Source organism: Mus caroli, unplaced genomic scaffold (genome assembly GCF_978045245.1).
Source record: "Mus caroli unplaced genomic scaffold, Mus_caroli_1 scaffold_19, whole genome shotgun sequence".
NCBI lineage: Eukaryota > Metazoa > Chordata > Mammalia > Rodentia > Muridae > Mus > Mus caroli.
The window spans coordinates 66,311,016-66,335,696 of NW_028227274.1; the positions used below are offsets into that span (position 1 = coordinate 66,311,016).

Below are 24,681 nucleotides of genomic sequence, written 5' to 3' on the forward strand. Positions count from 1 at the left end.
TCTCTAGCTCCTCCATTGGGGGCCGTGTGATCCATCCAATAGCTGATTGTGATCATCCACTTCTGTGTTTGCTAGGCCCCGGTGTCAGCCTGGCCTGAGAGGCTTCTGCCTCACCCGTGATTTTTGTTGTGGGTTCTTATGTACCCTATTCTAGTTCATCGCTGGCCTGCTCCCTGTTCCCACTGCCCTTGCTGTGATTTGTGAGCCCTGTGCACCCCTTTGGCCCCGTACCCTGGGTCAGAATCGCCCCTTCACTCCGTCTGGCACCTTTTGTTACTTTGTTTACATACATGCATGCACCCTACCCTGCATAGAGTCCAGCCTTCCCTGAACTCCCCTACTTCTCTCTACACTTTAACCTTGCCACTTTCAGAGAGGCATTCCTAAGCATTGACTCAGGTTCACAGGCAAAAGCTTCAAGGCTAAATATCTTTCAGTTTCTTTTGAAATTAAGTTTGAATCTTTGAGCCCTGCTCTGAAGGATTGAATGGATTCAGATGCTATGACCCTATTGCGTTATGTAGAAGTTGACTAATCCTAATTGTTGGAGTGAGAAGCTAGCCTGGAGGGGATGCTATGCTTGTCAAATGTTTGCCTCACAAGCACCAAGATTTGAGTTTGATCCTCAGGATCCACCTAACAATCCTAAGCGTGGCGGGTGCTGCTTGTGAGTCCAGCACTAGGGAGGCAGAGACAAGAGGATCCTCCAGGATCCCTGGCTCACCAAGCTAAGGTGATTTTCAGGCCACTGAGAGTACCTGTCTCAAAGGAGGCAGACAATGTTTTGAGTATGACACCCAAGGTTGTCCTCTGGCTTCAGTATGCAAATCCCTGCTCACATTACACTCACATATACACTTACACACACAGCCACACATGCAAACAGTAACTTAGAGCTCTCCTATGAGTTCAGGATGCTGGCAGTGTAGTTCCTTCCTGTAGGGTGGTCATAGTCGAGTGAGAAAAAAATTTATTCATGGTCGATGGAGCCTTATCAATGGAGTTACACATGTGTTTAATATGTAAGTATGTATTTCATGTATTTACGTTATAAAATGTATTCATTTTATAGTTCCGAACAAAATAGTCTTTTTAAAATACTAAACTTGGTGTTTTAAACCAGCGTACTTACTTATTATGTCACAGTTTCCATGGTGGAGCTGTCTTGCGCTCTGTTCAGTTTTCCTAGGGCTGCAGTTAAGATGTTAGGCATGTTGTGCTTTGCATGGACAAGAGGTCTTCTTCCAAGCTTGTTGATGGTTGACAGAATTAAATTTCTTCTAACTGCAGGATCGATGTCACTGTCCCCTGGCTTGCTGTCAGCTAGGACTGTTCTCAGGTACTAGAGGCCCCTCAGGTCTTTCCATGTGGCCCCAGTCCCTCAGCGAGGCAGCCTTTCACTCTTCAGTTGCAATTCAGGAATCTTTTTTTTTTTTTGAATTAATTTTTTTTATTAGGTATTTTCCTCATTTACATTTCTAATGCTATCCAAAAAGTCCCCAATACACTCCCCCCGCCACTCCCTTACCCACCCACTCCCACATTTTGGCCCTGGCATTCCCCTGTATTGGGGCATATAAAGTTTGCAAGTCCTATGGGCCTCTCTTTCCAGTGATGGCCGACTAGGCCATCTTTTGATACATATGCAGCTAGAGACATGAACTCTGGGGTACTGGTTAGTTCATAATGTTATTCCACCTATAGGGTTGCAGTTCCCTTTAGCTCCTTGGGTACTTTCTCTAGCTCCTCCATTGGGGGCCCTGTGATCCATTCAATAGCTGACTGTGAGCATCCACTTCTGTGTTTGCTAGGCCCTGGCATTGTCTCACAAGAGACAGCTATATCTGGGTCCTTTCAGCAAAATCTTGCTAGTGTATGCAATGGTGTCAGCATTTGGAAGCTGATTATGGGATGGATCCCTGGATATGGCAGTCTTTAGATGGTCCATCCTTTCGTCACAGCTCCAAACTTTATCTCTGTAACTCTTTCCATGGGTGTTTTGCAATTCAGGAATCTTATATAAGGTGCTATGATTGAGGCCTTAGTAGCCTGTTCTAGATGCTGAACATTTCCAATATGGATAGGAAGGCGATAGATAATAACAGGCAGGGTAGTTTGGCGCCTGTATTTGGAGTAGACTTCCAAAGGAGTCTCACAGTGTCCTTTATCACTCACTTTTTATCTGGATACCTTTGCATTGGTTGAACATTGGGGAGTGACATATGGTAGGAACACGATTTGAGGGACAAGTCTCTTGGAGAGTGCAGTGTGGCACACAAATGTCACAGATGGCTGCTTATTCCACCTTGGATGGAGCGTGTCCTACGTACTGGCAGGCTGGGTGTTAGGAACCCATTTTATCAGAGGCAGAGATTTACCTGAAATGGGTTCATAAGACAGGAAGTCACTGAATGGGACACAGGGATCCCACCCAGCGTGGGATCACACAGAGCCGCGCTCACGAAGGTGGGGTAAAGGTGTAGATGGTGGAAACCAGGCCACCCCTGGAGCACAAAAGATGCTTTACGTTCAGGTTGGAGGACACAGAAAGGCAGGCAGCCTTGTGGGTACAATCACAGTGTCTTCTCTAGTTAAGAGTTTCACTGCTATACAGGATTAGATACCTATTTCCAAGAAGGGATGAGATGCCCTCAGGCTTGCCTCCTTTCACTGTGGAATATTAGGTATGCTGAGTTATCTCAAGGTAATTTGGATTGTTAAGAAGGAAAATGGTCTTTTTCATCAGGCTACACAGAATTGTCTCAAGTCAGAGGTCAACCCTAGGTTATAAAGGGGGGACCCTATTTCAGAGAGAGAGAGAGAGAGAGAGAGAGAGAGAGAGAGAGAGAGAGAGAGAGAGAGAGAGAGGAGCCAGAGAGCGCCACCCATATGACTTGATGCTGGGTCTGAGAGCCTGAGTTGGGCCCCTACATCCCACAGTGCAAAGAGAAGCTCCAGGAAATCGTCATCTAACTTCTACATACATGTTACATACATGTTATGGCATGCTTGTGCCTGTTCTCACAGACACATACACACACAACAACAACAACAACAAAAACAAAAACAATAGCAACAGCACTGCTACAGACAAACTCACCTGTCTGAATTTAAATAGAGAAGAGTCAACCTTCCTTCTGGTCCATTTCCTCACCTGGGCCGGATCAATGGCCCAATGCCTGCCCACATTCTATGGCCTGTGTGCCTCCCAGGAGGTCTGTAGTCACCAAAGACACAGCAGATGGGAGCCTGGCATGGCTGCCCTCAGAGAGGTCCTACCAGCAGCTGACTGAGACAGATGTAGGATACTTAGACCCAACCATTGGATTTAAGTCAGGGACCCCTGTGATTGAATTAGGAGAAGGATTGAAGAAGCTGAAAGGGAGAGGGACCCCATAGGAAGACCAGCAGTCTCAACTAACCCAGACCCTAGGGAGCTCCCAGAGACTGAGCCACCAACCAGGATCATACATGGACTGGTCTGAGGCCCCGCACACATATGTAGCAGAGGACTGCCTGGTCTGGCTTCAATGAGAGAAGATACACTTAATCCTCAAGAGACTTGAGACACCAGGGAAAAGGGAGGTCTGGTGTGTGTGGGAGCACTCTCTTGGAGGCATGGGGGAGGAGGAATGGGAGCACCCTCTCAGAGGAAAGGTTGGGGGAGGAATGAGATGAGGAACTGGGTGGGGCGCTACTGGGGGCAAGAACTGGAATGTAAATAAATAAAATAATTTAAGAAAAATGGTCCAGCAAGAAACTGTCCATTATTTGTGACTTCTCATTGAAGACAAACTTCCTGTCATTGGAGGAGCAAGTGTGTCTTTCGATGTAGAGATGAGAACTTACTGTCCTTAATGGCGTCTAAAAAAGTCCCAATTTAGGCATATCCTTCACTCCAGATTTTTGGCTATGAATCTCCCCCCCCCATGTAATACTTAATGTTTGTGTTTGCATTTTCATTTTATTTATTTTGATATTTGTGCTTTTTATTGTGACAGCTCTTAAATGTTTTGTTTTGTTTTGGAACTGAGAGAAATCAAGAGTCAACTCATGGAATTTCTCTGTATTTCTTCCAGCACGTCTGACTCTACATTTGTAGTACAAGACCCTGTTCTCCTGTTGGACTATTTTAAAGAACGGACCTCAGGCTTCACCTAGTTCAGAGGTGAGCTGAGTTCTTTCTGATGTTTGTGAAATAAGAGTTTGATGGTGCCGGACCATCCGAGGTGGTTGGCTGCCCTTAAGTCGCCTTTGTTTTCCGTCTGTGTGTCTAAGTGACTGAAACTTGGGGTACGTGGAGGTAAAATGTAGATGGTAACTACATGTCTTGGTGACTCAGACATTCTTTAGTGTAAAGCAAGATTCAAGGCTAGCCCTGGAGGAGTTGGATGTTGCAAGGTCTGTCCCTAAGCTCCAGTTTCTCTGCTGTTTTCTCTTTACCCAAGGATGTCCTTTGCCTCTGTTGTGTTGACTCTCAAGTGATTTTATTGATTCTGATCCTGCCTAGTTGGCTGTCTACATTTGATGTTTCCTGGCATCAAACAAAGACATTTGATAATTTCCAAAACGATGAGGAGTTCTCTAGTGTTCTACAGAGTTTCAGAGTATTCCCTCCCTCCTGCCTGCCTTCCTTCCCCCTCTCCCTCTCCCCTTTTTCCTTTTTAAAAATTTGCTACAAGGTAGGCTCATTACTTAAAACAAGTTCCACACTTGCTCTCTAAGGTCTAGGACAGACCCTGGGCTCTTTTATTCCATCCTCCTTCTCAATGGCTTGCTTGCGTGGCTGGTCTAGAACAGTATCTGGCGTGCTAACCCAACTCAATAAAACTTGTGTCAAATGTCATTAGCTGATGAGAACCTCCCTGGGCTCTTAAAAAAATGTATGGTTGGGGTTCAGTGAGGCTCCTGATTGATTTGCAGCACAAGGAAGGATTCTGTGTACTTCACTCATTTACACAGATCCCTCCATTTAAATGGGCTTTTCTCAGCCTTCCATAGTGCTAAACATCACGTATTGTTCCGCAGACTGCATTCTACTTCAGTGTGGGTCCAGTTCACCTCTCTCTGGGTGAGTTGAGTTTATACATAGTTCCTTCCTCAGTGGATTGACTTGCAGGGTATGATGGCAAGTGTTCATAGGAGTGCCCAAGCTTCTCGTGGATGTTTGTGCCGCCGATGTATATTTGTGTGATCTCTATTTTTTTTTTTTTTTGGTTTTTCAAGACAAGTATTGCCCTGGCTGTCCTGGAACTCACTTTGTAGACCAGGCTGGCCTCGAACTCAGAAATCCGCCTGCCTCTGCCTCCCGAGTGCTGGGATTAAAGGCGTGCGCCACCACGCCCGGCTGCAATCTCTCTACTAACTGGATGGAACAACGCGGCGCTGGAGAGTCTCTGTCTTTTGCTGACTTAACGAATGCTGGTGATTTTTTCCTATGGTAATTTGGCACACTTACTACCAGCTTAAAGTAGGAAGTCTTCACCCAAGGCCTGTGCAAGTGTGAGTGTAGTTTAACATTTGTCTTCGCTTCACATGCCTTCTCCTTCAGTTCACCCACCCAAGCCTAAAATTGTCTCCATGTCGTTTTCTAAGGAAGTGAACATAGCACTGAGTTATACCCCAAAGGGCTGTGAAATTTGATTTACAAAATTTTGGTAAAAGTAGCAATAATTCTTGAAAATTACATAAGTTATCTGATTCCTCTCCTTATATGGGATTACCTCATTCTGTCAACTATTTTAAGCAACTTTAAAATTGGTAATGGAAAACTTTCTCTTGACTACAGTACCGTATGTGGCTTTTAGGTTAAATACAAAACTGTGTTCCTCCCCGCCAACGGAGCCGTTGAAGAACTGCCGCGCTCGCTCGCTGCACAAGTGCATGTTGCTCCAACATTCCCCGGGCGCTCGCAAGCACAGACTTTTGATTCTGAGGTGCTGTCAGGACTTTCACACTTTAAAATAGGCTCTTACAGCTGGCTGTCCTGGAATTTATACTTGCTCTGTGACTTGTAAAGCTCACAGCTGGACTTCGAGACATTCCTAAGTGGTGAGCACGCTGGACAGGTGTCACTTGCTCTCTCTGCTCTGTTTCTCTGGGAGGGTCCTGCCTGCAGTGGATTTATTTGGACTTGGCTTTGAAGGTGGGTTTGATAGACTCTCTGTGCTTAGGTTGTTATTAAATATTTTAAAGATTCAGTCTTCCTGAAGATTCCAGAGGTATGCGCACCTCGGTCATAGTGCGCTTGCACAGACGTTTCCTTGAGTTCCAGCCCTGCCAGGTCTATTCATTCTGTACCCTGGGCAAGTTGTCACCGGGAGTCTCAGTTTGTCTTATCTTATGGGTGATTTACCTTGTAGAATTATCTTTGGAATGGCTGGTTCATCATTGATACATATTAAAGGGTCAGTAAAATGTCAGTTGTCATTTTCTATTCTGATATTAGCCAGCTGTCAGGGTATGGATCAGACATATGTGGGAACTGGTGGCATACAGACGGAAGTGCTGTCTGCCTTCCCCCAGGACTGAGCAGGTTTCCTAAAACACGGCATGAGGCATCTTGCTAGAGCCAGGTGTTAGGAAATGGGCAAAGCACGGAGCTGCTGAGATGTAGGTGGGGACATCATTAATTAAATCACGAGTTCAGGCTCCTTGCTCAATGGTGAGGACAGAGAGCCGCTTTGAGAAACACTCAGCAATTAACCAGCAACTCGGTTCAACACTGCACTTCTCTGACCTGAACTTCCTGCGATCATGTTAAAAGAAAAAGAAAATCAAGATCAAAGACCAGCAGCAGTACTGGGAAAAGATGTGTGTTTTGTCATCTGTGCCTGCTAAAGTGATGTGTACGTACAAAATGTGGTACAGAAGGATACGGATGAAATGGTGAAAATGGGACCAAATGAGAGCAATTGGAGCTCGGTTGTAACGAGAGCCTGCGGTGCCTCCACTTGAAGGAATAGACAATTCCTGTGGAGGCTGCAAGGATTTGCTGTCTGCATGGGAAGCTGGGCAGTGATGGGTTATCCTCCAAGTTGGTTATTTGGGAGGTGAGAGCAAAGGTACCGGAAGGCCTGGGGAGATCTCCTCACTGTTCTCAGAGGACTCCCACTCCCGAATCCTTTCAGGGCTCCATTCAGGATCTCCCTTTGTCTGGAAACCCCACCCTCTTGCCTGCCCATCCCTGTAGCAGTCTCTGTGTGACTGTGAACCGGAGTCAGGAGGCTGTAGCATCCCTCCCAGTCCCTGGCCCCACAATTCTCTGGCTTTGGGTTAGGAGTGTCACTGGGAGAAGCAGAAGCACAGGTTTCAGGAACACTGGGTGTGTCCTTATAAAGCTGGGAAATGCCAAGAGGAAGGCTAGAAGGAAGGAACTTCTCTCCCTGGCCTGAGACCTTGGGATTTCTCTGTCTGCTTTATTCTACATCCATTATTTTGTTCCATAATGTTTGTGTTTGTGGAGGCCAGAGAACAACCTCGAGTGTCCTTTAACCACAGTCTTCCTTTCCTTTTGAGACATGGTCTTCCACTGGACTGGTACTTGCCACGTAGAAGAGGCTGGCTGGCCAACCAGTCCCAGAGATCCACCCGCTTCTGTCTCTTTGACACTGGGATTATAAATAAGCATGTGCCACCCTGGACACCTTTAAAACATCTTAATTTAGAATTTTTACATGGCTCTGGGGGTTGAATTTCGGTCTTCATGCTTGCAAGGCAGGCACTCCCTAATGGCACTGTCTCTTTAGTCCTCTGCCCTTCTATTACCAAGTGACATTTTTTATTTTCCTTCATCAAGTAGACAAGTGCAACTGTAACAGAAAAATGCCTTTAGCAAATTTCTTCTACAGTCAAGTGCTTCGTCAGTTGATCACAGTATTTTCAAACTTCGAAAAAAGCTAGCAAATTTTCCACCTAAGATTTTTTTTTGTGGGGGAGGTTTGGGTGTGGGTGTGGGGAAAGAGTATAAAATAAGACTTTCAGAGATTCTCCGTTGCTTGGTGTCGTTTGTATTTTTCCACAGTGCGGGAGGGTTAGAAAGAGAGCTGCTTTTTATGGGACGCTCAGCAGCAGTTTGGAAACTTGGTTTCGTGGGTTTGGTCTGTCTGTGTGGGTGAAGTCGTTTCTGCAGCAGGGTGTCTTTGAGCACAGTGCACATCATGCACGCTCCAGTACTTTCTTCTCTGCCTTCCTGCCCCCTCCTGCCTCCCCACTTGGTATCACCCAGATGAGCAGCACTGGAGTGTAAAATGTGCTTTGCCAGGGTCAGGTTCTTAACGCTTGCTTGTGGCAACTGATGCCAGTTGTAACAGACTGTGTCTCAGCAGTCCCGGCAAAGTCACACTTGGTGCATCTGTGAGGGCATTTGCTGGGCGTGCGTGCCCTTCAAGGAGGATGACCTCCTAAAGTCCTGTTGTTGGTGTACACGGGCCACCCTTTCAAAAAGTGTCACCACAGAGGCTGTATAATTATTACAGATTCTTCCAGATGGAAGTAGTTTGCTAAGTTCTCTCTGGATTCAATACAGAAAGGGCAGGAAGATTGAGCAAACCCTAAAAATAGTTTGTTTGCTTTTTTAAAATCTATGTATATGTGCTGTGTGTTGATGTTAGTGTGGAAATACCCATGCCACAGTTTTGCATGTGTGAGTCAGAGAACAGCCTTGAATATTGTTCATAGTCTTCCACTGTGATGCAGAGTCTCTTGTTTGTTGTTGCCAACACTGAGCTAGCTGGCTCTCTGGGATCTGCCTGTCTCCATATCTTGTCTCTCTGTGTGAGTACTGAAATTGCAGACATGTGCTACTCTGCTTGGATTCTTATGAGTTTTGGGGATATTTGGGTTTGAGTGGTACATGCTTTATCTAGTGAGCCATCTCCTAATCCCAAAGATAACACTTTTGATTCCTAGGGAACCTGGAGGCATCCTTGAATTCCATGGTATCTTATCCAGTTCTGGGCTTTGAAGGGCTTTGAGGGGATGTTGAGCAAGTTTCTGGTCTCCCCAGTGGTTAGAGCACTTTCAGGCATGAGGCATGACGGTCATTAAATCATTTTAACGATGTCAGATGTGAGATGTCTTGACTGTGAGCTGAAGACAATATAGGCACGATTGCAGAGGACAGGGAGGGAGATGGAAGGGGTTGGATTGTAGCTCGAGTGATGTATCAACACAAAGAGATGTGTCACGTGTGTCACCTGGTAAAACAGACACACATGGGCAACCCAGGATGAACTCAGCAGTTTGTGTTTATTTATTCTCAATAACAAAGAAAAGGAGGTCATGGGTTTGATAGAGGAGGACATGCAAGGGGTTGGAGGGAGGGAGAAATGATGTAAATATACTATACATTAGGGAAATAACAAATGAGTTCAATCGAAACAAGAATGTCAACTGGTCTCTTCTACGAAGGCTTTCTAGTTGAGTGACGATTTGTTCTGTGTGGTCTTTATTTGTGTCTGAGGCTGTTTGCTGATGCGTAGCTGATTAGTACAAACAATGCCCAGAAGAGGCTCCTTCTTGACACGAGGTGGCTGAGGTTTGTCTACAAGCAGACGCGTAAGGAACAGTTTTTCTTCCCTCTCCTGGGGTCTGAATTGCCACCATTCTCTACATTTTACTTGCATATCTTTCTTGGACCTTGACTGCTGTGGTGAAGAAGTCAGGGCTGTGCAGTTGAAGAAATGCTGACAGCATTGATGAAATACAGAAAAACCTGTTTTAAAACGTGGTATCAAAAGAGACCAAGAGATGAAATCTGTTAAATATCTGTTAAATAGTTTGAGTTTATTAATTTGAGTTGTTTTTTTTTTTTAAATTAAACCTCATGTAGACCTACAAGCTATCAGGTAAATGGCCAGCCAACACTGTCACCTTCCCCAAAGAGAATTGCTCCGTGAAGACTATAGCATGGGAATTATATACGTTTCACATTCTGAACTGAAGAATTTGTTACAGTTAAACTTTGTGATTTGTGGTTTCTTTAAGACAGTAAAGCTTACAGCAAGTAGTTGATAACCCTCCAGTTAAATTTAAGTGAAATATAACCCAGCCAAAAAAAAAAAAAAAAGCAAATAAATGTTCCCACCTCGGTTTCGGTTTAGATACCTTCCATTAGCTGAGCCAAAAAATCCGAATAAAGAGTTGTTCCACTTCTGTTGAATGGGCAGGCCTTGATTGATACCTGTTTCTGGCCATCTGTGTTGGAGCTGTTTGCACTAACAGTGTGTCTGACTTACAACAATGGGTGTCTTAGTTGATGATGGGATGAAATATCTGACTTTGGCTGTAATATTACTGAAATATTAGTAATCAGAACAACTGAAAAAAAGAAAAGAAAGAAAAAGCCCATGAAAGAATTAGTATAATATTGTAATCACAAACAAATCTCTCCTTGTCTTTGTCCCAGAACTCATTCTATTGAGCAGGTTGGCCTTGAACTCCTCACAGAGATCTACCTGTTTCTGCCTCTTGAGTGCTGGGATTAAAGATGTGTGCCACCACTGCCTGGCTAGGAAGCTCTCTTTAAAAACCACTGCTTTCGGGTGAGTTCAGGGTCATAATAGCAGTCCTGTCAACACTGGCAGTAGGCCATTCCTTGTATACTTTGAGACACAAACAAACATGAGGGCTTACCGATGTAAATGTTTTACTTAGAAGCATTTAAAACACACCTAAAACAGCCAAGACATATGCGGCGTTGGCAGAAGAACTGGAGTCCTGTGGAAGTCCAGCTTCTCCTGAGTTGTAGATGCTTTGACTTTGGGGCTTTTAGATATACCAGTTGGGTCTTACAAGGAACGGCAGCCCTGCCCTGTTTTGCACTGATGTTGAAGGTTCCACCACTCGGCGTTTCCCACATCTCTGTGAGGGTCCCAGTCTCCACCTTATCCAGTAATTGTTTCAGGTGTGCCCGGAGTATGTTTAATCAGTATCTGAGCCCTCAAAAGAGCTCCATTCTAGGGCCCAATGCCGTTTACATCCCAGGTACCAAATCTTATGATTTCACCTTATTACCTTATTTATTCATCTTATTTTTATTATACAAACAAGGCAGCGAGAGAATATGTGAGACCTACTGTAGCGTTGGTGCTCGCTTGTTACTGTGTCAACTTGGCATGAGCGAGCGTCATCTGGGAAAAGGAACCTCGGTTGAGAAGTGCCTCCATCAGATTAGCCTGTAGTTAAGTCTGTGGAGCATTTTCCTGATCGATAATTGATTTGGGGACTTCAGCCCACTGGGAGCCACCCCAGGAAGGCCGTCTTGGGTTGTCTAAAAAGGTAAATTGACAAGCCGGGGGAGCAAAGACAGTAAGCAACGTTCCTCTCTGGCCTTTACTTGAGCTCCTGCCTCCAGGTTCCAGCTTTGAGAACAGCCCTGACTTCTCTCAGTGATGACCTGTGACCTGAGGCATGGATAAACATTTCCTTCCCTAAGTTGATTTTGGTCATAGTGTTCTACCACAGCAATAGAAACCCTAACCAAGAACTTGTGTGCAGTGGTTTACAGTGTTAGGAGAGATTAAAAGAGATAATGGGACATTGAACTATTTAAAGATTTGAAAATACGTAAGTAGAATTTAGTTCCGCATAGTTGATTTGGTTGTTTAATCAATTAAGTTTAAGCTTTTCCAATAGAGTTGCCTATCTTTCAATTATAGTGGGATGAAAGGTTTTGACTCCATCTTTGGGTGACTGGTAGAGAAAGCCTAAATAAAATCAATATTAAGAATTGCCAGCTGGCGGGGGTGTGGGGGTCCTGGGAGCTGGTTCTGTAGTTAAAGAGCAAACAGGAGCGGGTGGAGCTTGGATTCCATGTAAATGCCAGGTGGGTATGGCGGCTCCTCTGTGACTCCAGCTTAAGAAGACGGAAATAGGAGATCCCTAGAGCAACTGGCCAGCTAGACTAGCTGTGTTGACGACCTTGGGGTTGAGAGCCCCTGTCTCACTGAATAAGACGAAAGAGCAATCAAGGAAGATTCCTGACACCTTTGGGCCTCACAGGCACATGGATGCACATGTACCCACCTACACATACGTGCGAACATGCGTACCCCCACTTGTGTACACCACACAGGTACATGAATAAAACTGAACTGCGGTATGGCTGAATAAAGTGCTTTACAAAGTGGGAGAGCTTGTTATTGTTTGAGTCTGAAGTGCATCCCACTTGCTTACCCTTTGAGCACGGGTTCCCCATCTGGTCCTACGTTTGGAGGCTGCAGAACATTTAGGAGATGGTGCCTAGCTCAGAGTAAGTCACTATGGGGTGTGTGTCTTTGAGGGTTGTAGCTGCATCCCTGGTTCTTCTTGCTCCTTTGGCTCCCGATCTACCATGGTGTGAACAGCCTCTGCCGTGTGCTCCTGGTAGTCTACTCTCATCTCTTCTACCAAGACCCTCTGAAACCATGAACCAAGCCAAATCTATCTCAGTTCTTTCTGTCAGAAACAGGGATCACAGCAGTCCAAGGAACTAATATGGCCGTGAGTCCTTGGTAAAATCATTTAAAGGCCATCTGGCCCCATATCCGGGATTTCTGCCCAGCTGCAGATCTACCTGTGCTGAGCCATTGGCACTGCTGTAGAGAGAATATTTAAGGGACTATAGTTCATTAGATGTTTTCTTGCTGAACTTGGGTATCCAGCCTTCTAGGAATGGATCATGTTTCTCCTACTTGAAGAAGGATTTCTGTGTCCACAACTTTGATATAAGTGCTAGAGCATCATGGGAGAGTTTCAGTGGCTGCTGGGCATCCTGGAGTTTGGTTTAGGGCATGCAATTACTATCCCACACTCCATAGGACTTCATAGCCCATCAAATTCATTTATACTCATTTCCCATTGAATATGAGCCTTCTGAATTCAAAAACAAACAAACAAAAACAAAAAAAGGACAGAACTCAGTTGAACCTTCTGAATTGAAAACAAACAAACAAACAAACAAAAACAAACAAAAAGGACAGAGCCTAAGTTCTGGTTTCTAAAGCCCCCAATTCCCCAATGCCTAGAGATTTGAACAGAGCTGTTGCAGTGTTAGTCCTTCTGATGAAGTCCCTTATAGTCTAACGTGTGGGCAGATCTGGGTGGGTCACACCCCTGGGGTAAGACCTGCTGCTGCATATCTGTGTGTACCTGGGAGAGAGCTGTTCTCTCCCTTTTACAGGTGCCATATCCATTCCTCTCATTGTCACCAGAGTAGGTGATTTTGTTTCCCTATTCCCAGTGACCCATAACCACATGTTTCAGATCCTTAAGAAAAAAACAAAAAACAAAAACAAAAAAAACCCCAAAAAACCAAAAACCTTAGTCATTTCTGTCTGTCCTCAATAGGAAAGTGTTAACACTTTGCATGCCTAGAAAGGTTAGCTTATGGTTGAAGAGTTTGAAGCCATCTCCTCTAGCTTAACCTTTGTGTAGGATACTAAGCATCCCTCCAAGTATTTCCATATGTTATTCTGGGAGAGCTAATCCTGAAACTTTCAGAATTTCTGCTTGACCAGAACTGATAATTTCCTTCATCTGTTGATAATTTTGGGGGTCCTTTATTCTTATACTGGAATATGTATAGTCTCATTTTTATAAAGATACAAATTCAGATTGTTTTGAGGGAGTTTTTTATTGTCCACCAGCAGATGAGTTACTTCTTTATTTATTTATTTTTTTGTGATGATAATACACCTAGTGAGCTATCATAGTAATGAATCAACTAGTTGGCACAGTTTAAGAAATAAGAGTATTAAAAGGGGGGGGGTGACAGGGATGGGAGCAGTGAATGGGATGCAAAGTGGATAAGTAAAAAAATAAAATGAAGTCAGGCGTGGTGGCACATGCCTTTAATCCCAGCACTCGGGAGGCAGAGGCAGGCGGATTTCTGAGTTCGAGGCCAGCCTGGTCTATAAAGTGAGTTCCAGGACAGCCAGGGCTATACAGAGAAACCCTGTCTCGACAAACAAACAAACAAAATTAAATTAAATAAAAAAGAAATTTGAGTTCATCAAACGTGGAAAGGGCTTTTATCTATCAACTGCTGTTTATTTATCATCAAATCTTTGCTTCTAGGATAGTAGGACTAAGAAATGTACAGGGCGCAGTCTACATAAGGCCCACCCTTACCAGCACTCATGAGCAGATCTATAGACCCTGTTTTGCACCTTGGCTGCCCAAGGAAAAGTCCTGCCCAAGGGCCCTGCACGCTGCTCTGTTATGACACATAGGGAATTGAATTTCCTGAGGCTGACTAAGTGTGAGGAATTTTCTGTTTACAGGCAATAAAAAGTTACAGGGAACTAAAGCCAAGTGCCAGGACCGGTAGGGGTTTGGGCCTCTGAGTCACAGCAAAATAGCCCCTTGAGAGAATGTCTGTGCAGTTGTGTACCATTCTGCTCTGCTTGCTCTGCCCCATCCAGGCTGTGTTGGCAGACATCTTCACATTCTCCAGCTGAGGCACAATCTGTGGTTGTTCCATAAAACCAAGTGATAAAACCGGCAACCCTCTTGCTACTAACATGGCCATCTGAAGATGAGACCAAGTGTTGGTGTTTATATACTAACCTGTGCATTCACTAAGTAATTTATCCAGTGAATAACTACCAAGTACTTCTAGATTGAAAGCATAACCAATGGAATGGCTGAGGTACAGAGGGATGTGATGTTCCACGCATGCTGGATAGCATGGTAGCCCAGCTATGAGGAGCCAGATTGAGTTTTGTTAAATCTTTTACCTCATTATGGACTCATTGCTTTAGCCTCCTTTATGAAGGAGTTGTGCAGACAGGCCTGGGATTAAAAACAGTTTGGGCTGAGGAGATGGCTCAGAAAGCAGAGAGGCTTGCTCTGCAAAACCTCTGACCTGAGTTCGATCCCTGGAACCCACTTGGTGGAAGGAGGGAACCGACTCCTGAAAGTCATTCTCTGGCTTCTCCACGTGTGGTGTGGCACGTGTGCCCCCTCCCCTACACAGATAAATATATACGTGTTCTAAAGGGTGAAGAAGAAGAGCTGGAGAGATGGCTCAGAGCACTTACTGGGGACCCAGGTCTGGCACCGTTGCCTGTTGTTACAGTACAGGGGATCCAATGCTTTCTCCCAGCTTCCGAGTCCCTCGCGTTCATGATGCAATACTGCATACTCATACACATAAACCAAGGATACATGGAAGAGGATGTACAAAGAAAAAAGGAGAAGCAACATAACATTAATAGGCTCGCAGACATAAGGGTTTATTTCTTAGCCATGTTACATAGCACTGTAGAACTCCCCCTTCCTGTTACTGTGGGAGCCAAGCTAATAGAAACTCCATCTCTGCATACAGCTCCAGGGTGTCTGAAAGCAGGGGAGTTGTACTCTGGCAAGTACATAACTCAAGCCTCTGACCCAATGCTAACCACGTAGCAGGTGACATTTTAGGGCTCTGTCCTCCACATACCTGTCAGTGACAGGCCCTGATTATCCCTCCTCCATTCTTCCCTCCATATTCTCTATGGTCCTCCTCCTTCCAGTGTCTCCCCCTCCCTTCCCTTATTATTTTGAGGTAGGGTTTTTGCTGTATACCAAGCTGTCCTGGAACCACGTCGTCTAGGCTGCCTTTGAACCTATAACTCTTTCCACCTCAGTGGCCCCAGTGCTGGGATTGCAGGCAGGCACCACACCTGCCCTCTCATTTTGTTTTCCTAAGAGATTATAATAAAAGTCATGGAAATTATACTTTTACTGACACACACGCAAAATTGATTTTCAGGAAGCATTTATTTAATTCCCATTCTTAACAATAAAAGACAGGAAGACAGAAGTCACCAAGATTCCATTATTTTCCTCTCTTAAGCAGTTGCTTTCAGTTTATTCCAATAATATATAATATATAATATATAACATATGGTATATACAATATGCAATATACAATGTATGGTATATAATATATCAATTAATATATACATATATAATATATGCAAGGTTGTAGTCATATTATGTACCATACAATGTATGGTATATAATATATTAATTAATATATACATATATAATATATGCAAGGTTGTAGTAATATGACTATGGGAAAATGTGTGAATGTCCTAGGTGAGAGGCTTAGGCTTGCTCCTTTGGTCATAACATTTATTCATTACGTGGCTTTGGAAGTCTCTTCCACCTGCCCTTTCTTCATCTGCCAGGAGAGATCACAGCTTCTTCTCAGAGATGGAGTTCAGGAACGTGTCTGGTCCTCTGTGTTTTTCCATCACGCACCATTTGCTGGCTTGTACTCTCATCTGTATATGTGCAACTTGGCTTCATGACACGAGAAGAATCATTACCTTCTCTGACACGAGGAATCCTGTGATGCTGGTTGCTTCCATGGGCGAATGAATGTTCATGGGGTGGGGGAGGTGTTGAGACCAAGGAACTCTCCTATCAAGGGGCTTCTGTGTCTACCAGTGTTTATCTAGAACTCACATGATTGAATTTCTTGAGCTCGAAATTGTACTTGGACCAACAACAGCTGGTCACAGGACATGTGGCTCTGCCTATTGCCTGAAAAATCTTTGCTCCTGGGGAATTCTATCCTCCTCAACTTCAGGTCTTTGCTTGTCTGTGGCAAGGCCTGATTGGAGGGTCAACAGTATTTCGAACAGATGTAATCTACAGGGCCACAGAAGACTGAACAGTGCAGAGAGAGAGGCAGCCTCTTCCCCATGATTCCACTGGTCCCTTCCCATCTGTGGCTTTACTCTAGCCAAGAGGCCAACCTCCAAAAGAACATCAGATGGTGTTATAAAGACCCAAGCCTCTGCAGGAGCTGAGCTGAGGGACAACCTGTGTTCTGTTGGCTTTGTCTCTGAAATATGACACACATGGGATCAGCTATGACCTCTGGTCTGAAGGGGAGACCTGTGTGATGTGGATGCTTCCTTCCCCTGGAGCCTGTTGCAGGTAGATGCCTCCTTCCCCTGGAGCCTGTTGCAGGTAGATGCCTGGACTTCCACCTTGCTCATTGGCAGGAATGAGTGTGCGTGAGGATTAGCCATGAGCCAAGGACTTCAGTGTCAGCAGAATGAGGGGATCTGGTATCTATATCATCCTTATTAGCCAGCACTACCCAAGGATTCCCCCGTTACATTAACAGTGAACAGAATCATTATAGTGGATATAATGCAGTGATTCTCAATCTTCCTAACGCTGTAACCCTTTAATACAGTTCCTAATGTTGTCATGACCAACCTCCCAGCTATAAAATCATTTTCATTGCTACTTCATAACTGTAATTTTGTTACCGTTATGAATCGTAATGTAAATGTCTGTGTTTTCCGATGGTCATAGGCAATCCCTGTGAAAGGATCATTAAGAACCACTGGTGTGATGCATGTTCATGGGGCCAAAGCACAGGCTGGTGATAACATCCTTTTAAAAACCAACTCTGAGCTGACATTTCTAAGTCTGAACAGGCACTTCTGAGGTTCAGGGATGGCATGGTGACCTGGAAGTTGGCAACTAGTTCATATGCTCAGCTGGAGTGACTTGCCTTTTAGTGTCTCTGAATCCTCTGTGCTTTGTAGCTTGAGGAATATTTATATCATTTCCATTTTTGTATCTTCAGCACTTTCCATGTCCTGGGCAGAGTGGGTGCTGCCAGCTGAAGAGGAAGGTGAGCCCAGAACCTGGCCAGTGTGCTCAGAGGAACTTCATTTTAGGAGGTAGAGAAAAGGCTTTCCAATCACTGGGGCTTATTAATTATGTCTATTACCTCTCTCTGTCTCTTGAAGATTCTTAATGTGCTTTTAGCTTATTAGAAACAATTCTGTAATTAAAAAAAAATCCTTAATGTCATTTAGCCTAGAATTTTCTAAACTTACTTGATCAAGGACACTCTTTTCCCACAGTTTCATTAATCCCAGAAGAACTTAGGATATGGCCAACAACCACGAGGAGGGTTTCTCCATGGAATATTATAGAATGAGAGACCTAGGTATGTGGTGATGGAGAAAAACTGGGTCATGTTAGAGGCGGTGGGGAGTAAATGAGATGTGGGTTATTTCTAAACAGGGCTAAGACTCCAGATGAAACCTTGTAATCCACATTGTAGCCTTCGTCAGGGTTGAGATATTAATCTTTTTGGCCAAACTCATACATATGGGAAGATGCTCATCTTGTTGCTAGGGAACCAGGACAGTGGTAAAATATATCCATGGATCTGTTTTATTCATGGTTTCTCTCATGTAAACCCTCACAATTGCATGCTAGCTGATTTTCTCCCTCGCTCCCTCCTGCCTCCCTCTTTTCTTCTTTTGTAATGTATGTGTGTACACGCATGTGTGTGCGTGCATATGTGTGCACATGTGTAGAGGACAATTTTAGGTCTGTTCCTCCGTTGTTCTCCATTTTTTTGACATCTTCCTGAAACTGACAGTCTTTAATTCATCTAGACTGGCTGGATCCCTCCATCTCTGCCTCCCCGGGGCTGGGATCACAGGCCTGGGCCACTTGGCCTAGGTTTTACATACATACCGGGGATCTGAGTTCTGAGTCCTTACACTTGCAGGGCAAGCACTTTACTAAAAACCATCTTCTCAGTCCTGCACTCTAAGTGTGTCTAAGGGTAAGAGTCTTTCTATGGCCATTATGTTTCTTCAACACTGTTTTTAGGTCTTGACCTATGGGGGAAAATGATGATGATGTCTAAAGATGATGTTCAGCAATCTTTTTTTGCTCTGTCCCATTTCTCAGTGAGTCTGGGTGGGATGCAACAGAGGAAGCAGGCAGTGACGTAGCTTCACACTCATACGACATATCTGAGGATGCTGGTGGATGTATCCAGTCACCAACACTACAGGCTCTTTTTTCTCTTGGCCACCCATTGTCTTCCCTGGCTATCTGTATCCTAGCCCTTGAGGTTCGTTCTCTCTTCTCTTCTCTTCTCTTCTCTTCTCTTCTCTTCTCTTCTCTTCTCTTCTCTTCTCTTCTCTTCTCTTCTCTTCTCTTCTCTTCTCTTCTCTTCTCTTCTCTCCTTCCTTCTCCTTCCTTCTCCTTCTCCTTCTCCTTCTCCTTCTCCTTCTCCTCCTTCCTTCTCTCTCTCTCTCTCTCCCTTAAATAAGCACACATAGATGTGATTATGTTTAGAAGCTGAAACATGCAAGTAAATCAGATGCATTTGCTCAACCCTTGAATAAAGACTGTAGTTATTTTAACAACAACAACAACAAAAATCCTGCAGTCTTCAGCTATTTCTGGATAAGACTAGTAATTAGCATGCCATGTGTAATTCATTGCTGGCTCTGGCTGCTTATTTCCTTGTTCCAATGCAGCCTAATTTAGGGGACTGGATTTATTTCACTTGGAAATGTGATTTTTTTGTGGAGACCTCTAAAATGTCATCATGAGATTAATGTTTTTTTTTTTTTTATTTTTTTTTTTTTGAAGCCAGAGTTTGCCAAGCCTGGTGTTTGGAGCTCAGTTATTAGTTCTCAGCAGTTCTGTGGTGGGGAGTAACAGCTTGCTCGGATGAGATTTAGTTTCAGAGAAAACTGTTAAAGGCAACTGCTGCAGGAAGGATTGCTAGTCCTGAAGAGGGAGGTGTTAAGGAACCACAGGTTGATTTGGGGGTAGATTAATCCCTGCAGCTTTTCTTTGGTTTTGGTGTCACTCTTGGAGGACACTTTACATCGTTATTAGCAGATGTATTACTGACATGCAAACATTTACTGATCTGTCAGAGGCCAGAAGCACACATGCGCATCTTTTGAAATTGATGTTGCCTCTGTTGAAAGAAGGCTGCTTGTAGTGACCCAGTGAGAGGAGCCCTGAGGCTGCCGAGGAAAGCCATTTGGTTCTTTATTTCCAGAAGGAGGTATTGGGGTCACCAATCCTTAAGAGACTGACTAGTTCTCTGGATCTTTCCAGCAACCAGTCAACCCCAGTGTTGCCAATGGTGAAAGCTCAAGAAGGGCAGGATGCAACTTAAGTTGAGAGTGTGTTTGACTACTTGCCATGCTCACCCTGATGCTGCTGTTGGCCCATGCTTACACTAATGATGCTGCATCATGCTTACATTGATGATACTGGTCCACACACACACTGGTGATGCTGGACAATGCTTACCCTGATGATGCCAAGTCATCCCAGGGATCACTTATGTCCTCTGAAGTCTTTTCATACCCATCAAAGGGAAGTAGATGCCCTTTGCTTTCTGAATACTGCTTTTAATGAAGTGGAAGGTATTTTCTAATACACGAGCTGTGTCTTTTAAACTAGTCTCCCTACCCACTCCCAAATCATAGAAAAGAAATGGACAAAAAACCCAAATAAAATAAAACTGTCTTATGCCTGGGTAGTACGTGTATTGTTGCATCTTGCTCAATTGCAGAAGTTAGATACACAACAGATTCTAGTAGTGAGTGAATTGCAGCAGTCCAGTTGCTCCATATTATATGATGATGATATCCAGTCACTTGGAAGAAACCAGATTGCTCATTACCCCATTGCCATTCCAGTAGTTAGGGTTGCTTCCTCAAGAGTGGGGACTGATGAGACAGGAGGTGAAAAGTGTTGTAGGCAGTTTAGGGTAAAAAGCTACCCCCTCAAAGTGATTTTTTCTTGTCTCTTCTTGGACCCCTTGCAACTCTTTCCTTGCCAGAGACCAGAGATGCAGGAAGCTTTTGGAGGCGTTGTTTATGATGATGATGATGATGATGCATTTAAGTGCTTTTTCTGCTTGTTTGTATAAACCACGTTTGGTCTTGGTGCCCCTGAAGGTCAGAAGAGGCCTTCAAACCCTGTGAGACTGGACTTACAGACAGTTATGAGCCATCACGTGGGTACTGGGAATTAACCAGGGGCTTTTGTAAGAGCAACAGGTACTCTTAACCGGTGTTACTAGCTGCCCACCTGAGGGATCTCAAGGTAGCTTTTCAGAGGTGGGGATGTTAGGGTAGCAGTAAAAAAACCATTAAGGGAAAACTCCTAGTCAAGAGAATAGAATTTCTAGCCTGGGCAGAGGCCTCATTCCAGTTGGGTGGATCAGTCACTTGTCCAAGGTGCTAACCCCCAGGCAGGACGGATCACCCCAGGAAGGTGAGCATACCTTAAGCCATGCTAAAATGGTAAGAGGTGCAATGACCCCTTTAATGAGATATGGGACTTTTCCTCCTAGAATTCCTGTCCCCTAGTGTCGTAGCTTACAAGGCTCTAGCCATGAGCTTCCTCATTGTGCTTGCCATTTGCTTGTCCACCATGTCGTGCTAGCTTAACTCAGAAAAGTGTGGCTGCTGCTGCTTTTTCTCTTCTCCATTGGACTCTTCCGGGCAGCTGCAGAGATTTACTGGTGGCCTGCCCTAGCGGTTTTCGGATTTTATTTTTTTACTTTAATAAGAGTTTCTCTTCAACTTATATTTGTGGCTATTCTTAAATTTTATTAGTGAGAGTTAGAATTCCAACAGGGGATCCCAATTTTCTCAATATCATCTGACGACCATGAAGGGACTCCCCCAAAATTTGTGGCCAAAAGAAAGGCTCAGAATGTTGTCAGCTAGCATGGGACTTCCAGCACAGACCTCTCTACTTTGCTGTCGCTGTGTGCCTAATGTTTCTGCCAATGCATTTAAAAAGTGCCTGAATTCATCACTTCCCTCTCTTTTATTACTAAGTGGAGAGAATCTGGAAGGAGTTGGTGTGGGGGAAAAGAATATGATTGAAATATAAATTAAAATAGCATGAATAAGTATTGAAGGTGGTATCACATTGGAACATGGTATTTGGGGGTGGCCTGAGTTCCTGAGCCATGGACTCTCATATTTAGTTCTAGAATAAACTATCTCTTATACAGCCAGCCCTGGTGTCAAGACACAATGTCAAGAGGGAATTAGATTGATTGTAGAGAACCCAAGCAGTTATACAAAAACTGTGACATGAGGTGCTGTTGGACCATGTAGTTTGTCACCAAGGGAAATTATCTCTGGAATTTTTAAAGGCAAAATTCTGTGGAAGAATTTGGACTCAATCTTGTACAGTGCAAGTTCTATGTCATGTTAAGGGTTGATATGGAATTCTTCAAATCTAGTGTTCTGGGGGAAGGTGAGTCATCTTGTTATTTATTTATTTATTTATTTATTTATTTATTTATTTATTTATTATGGGTCCCAGTGCAGAGAGTCTCATGCTTCTGCTGGCTTCTAGGCTTCTTCACGCTGGTCCAGTCTTCCTCATTGTGGTGAAGGAGTTGAACCTTAGATAGGCAGGGAGCCTGTTTCCTTGTCACCTCCTTAAATGACTGGATGGGCAAAGTGAGCAAGAGAAGGGTGAGAAATTTTAAAGATGATCTCCTGAGAAGGAAGTTGAATCATTAGGGTACCCTACCCATGTTCTGAAGATTTCAGAGACTGTGAATCCCTTGGTATGTGTGTCAGGCCTGGATCTTGACACAGGGTCTGGCTTGGCCATTATAGCCTTATGTCTTGGGTGGTTTCCAAGGCATAGGCTTACCCAGGCCAACAATGGGCTGTTGTCTGTTTGTACAGCACAGGTTATACATCAGACCACCAGGAAGAGCTCTGGCAGACATGAGAAGATGTGGACATCCTTGAGTAATAGACTCAGCCACCACATTCATTTCATTAAACCCCGTGGCCCCAGTCCATTTCATTGCTGCTTAGCCTCCCAGGCTCACTTCAGTGCAGGCTTAGGTACATGAGTTCTATTGTTTCAGTTTCTGGTCTATTCCATTCCTAAAACCATTGACCATGAAAGCAGACTTGAGAGTTTAGAAGTGCCAACCTCTGTACTGTGAGATGGTATTAATAATTCTTTAAGGTCTGAGACAAAGTAAATGGTTACAGAAGACAAAAGAATCCTCTAAGGCAGCGGGACTCTGAACTTCTGCCTCTGGATATAGAGTCTGGAAAGGGGAATAGATCTCATGGTGTTCTGTTATTTTTTGTTTAGGTAACACTGCCACACGGCCCAGCCCACTTACTAAGCACTCACTTGGAAGACCATGGCAATCCTTTGCTTCCTTTCAACTATGTTATTATTTTTTCAACTGTCTTTCTAGAGTTTCTTTATGTAATTTATGCTATGTAAAAAAACCCCAAAACACCCAGAGAACTATATCATTAGCTATCACAATTCCACATTTAGGTGGTGCAGTCTTTCTGTAGGAAGCAGGCTCTGAGATCATGTATAACCTCACCCTCCTTGGAGTTCGCTTCCTATGTTTCTCATTTACACATGAACTCTCAGCTTCCTGTTCCTACCACCATGCCTGCTGCTTGCTGCAGTGCCTTACTACCGTGGACTCTTCATAGCTTTGGAACCATGACAACCAAATACAGTTTTTTTTGTTTTTGTTTTTGTTTTTGTTTTTTTTGTGCATAGGTCACCTTGGTCATAGTGTCTTATCACAGCAACAGAAAAGCAGCTGATACTTCTGCCTACCTCCTCATTTCCCTTCTCCCATTTAATTTATTTACATCACTGACTTAAGATAGCCCTCTACAGATGAAAACTGTATTTGCAAATTTTAGATTTTAAAATAAAACAAAAACAATTGTGTATTTTATTTTAGTCAATTTCAAGTCATAAATGTGTAAGGATAGCTTTTGTATAATTTCACAGAATTGGAATTGTCAAGTCCAGAGTATATGCCTGTATAGTTGGGCTAACACTGTGAAGCTGTCCTCCTGGGGTGTTTTTCCAGCACTGTCTGGGGCACAGGGTCTCACCGTGCAGCCTTGAGTGGCCTGAAACTTGGAGACCCATCTTCTTCTGCCTCCTGAGTGCTGAGAGTACAGGAGTGTACCACCACACCTGGTCAGTTTCAGCATTCAGATAATTTTGTATTCATAATTATGTATTAAAGATGATAATGATTACACATTAAAGATGTCAAGGAACTTACAGAGTAATAACTTCTCTTTTGAAGTGGAAAATAATCTTTCTTAGAGATTTTTAGGAAATTTAGGTGTAGCCTGAAAGCTGTTTGAGCCAATGTTGATTGCTGAATTAGACATCAGACGTGATAGCCATTCGTAAGTATTTTCCATGACTTGGGATCCAGGCTCAGAGTCTGGTCTGAGACACACGCTGGGTGATCTGTAAAGCATTTGATTGTCACCTATCTTCCTCCTGAAAAGGGGTGTGTCGGGGACTGTTCTCTTATCTATTTGCACTGGTATTATTCTCATCAGCTGTGGCTACACTAACTTGATGTGCTTGTCTGTAAGTTGTGGCTATTTTAGCTGTAAGTCTTTTAAGCAAACACAATTACCACGTAACTTAACGAACCTTGAAGCGCTATGCACAATTGCATGCTGTGTACTGTTACATTTTTTCTTACTTTGTTGCCAGCTATACAGCTGTGAAGACCAATCCCAAGCTCTATAATCCTCTGGATCTTCTTGTCCCTCCCTTCAGGACCCCCTGCTTTACTGTGTACAGTTTCCAGGTGTCTTCTCCCATCTCACTGTCAAACATGAACTTTTAGGATATTTTCTACTTGAGAGTTATCAGGCTGTTTCAGAATGAGCTGGGTGGGGTGGGGTGGGGTGGTAGTGCAAGGAGTGGATATTGTCTCCTTGTGACTGAGGCCATGCAACATTCGTTCCCTAGCATCTACCTTCTTCTGTTTCTTTCTTCACTGAGCTGGAAGCAGCTGATAGACTAATGTAGCCTTTCAACTCATAGAGCTAGGTGAATAGTGAGACAGTA

General features: G+C 44.0%; 1 protein-coding gene across 12 annotated transcripts in view; it reads left to right on the forward strand.

The window, feature by feature from the left end:
- Ldlrad4 (low density lipoprotein receptor class A domain containing 4) overlaps positions 1-24,681 on the forward strand; it is a 322,460-nt gene that overhangs the window by 64,896 nt on the left and 232,883 nt on the right. For 8 of the 12 annotated variants that reach the window (XM_029472270.2, XM_021150537.2, XM_029472280.2 and 5 more), the window contains one exon: positions 4,080-4,168. The exons of 2 other annotated variants lie outside the window; for them this stretch is intronic. The gene's annotated coding sequence lies outside the window, so the exon portion shown is untranslated. Of the gene's footprint in view, positions 1-4,079; positions 4,169-17,581; positions 17,679-24,681 lie in introns of all 12 variants that reach the window. 2 more of the 12 variants (XM_085833736.1, XM_029472275.2) reach the window with 1 other exon arrangement.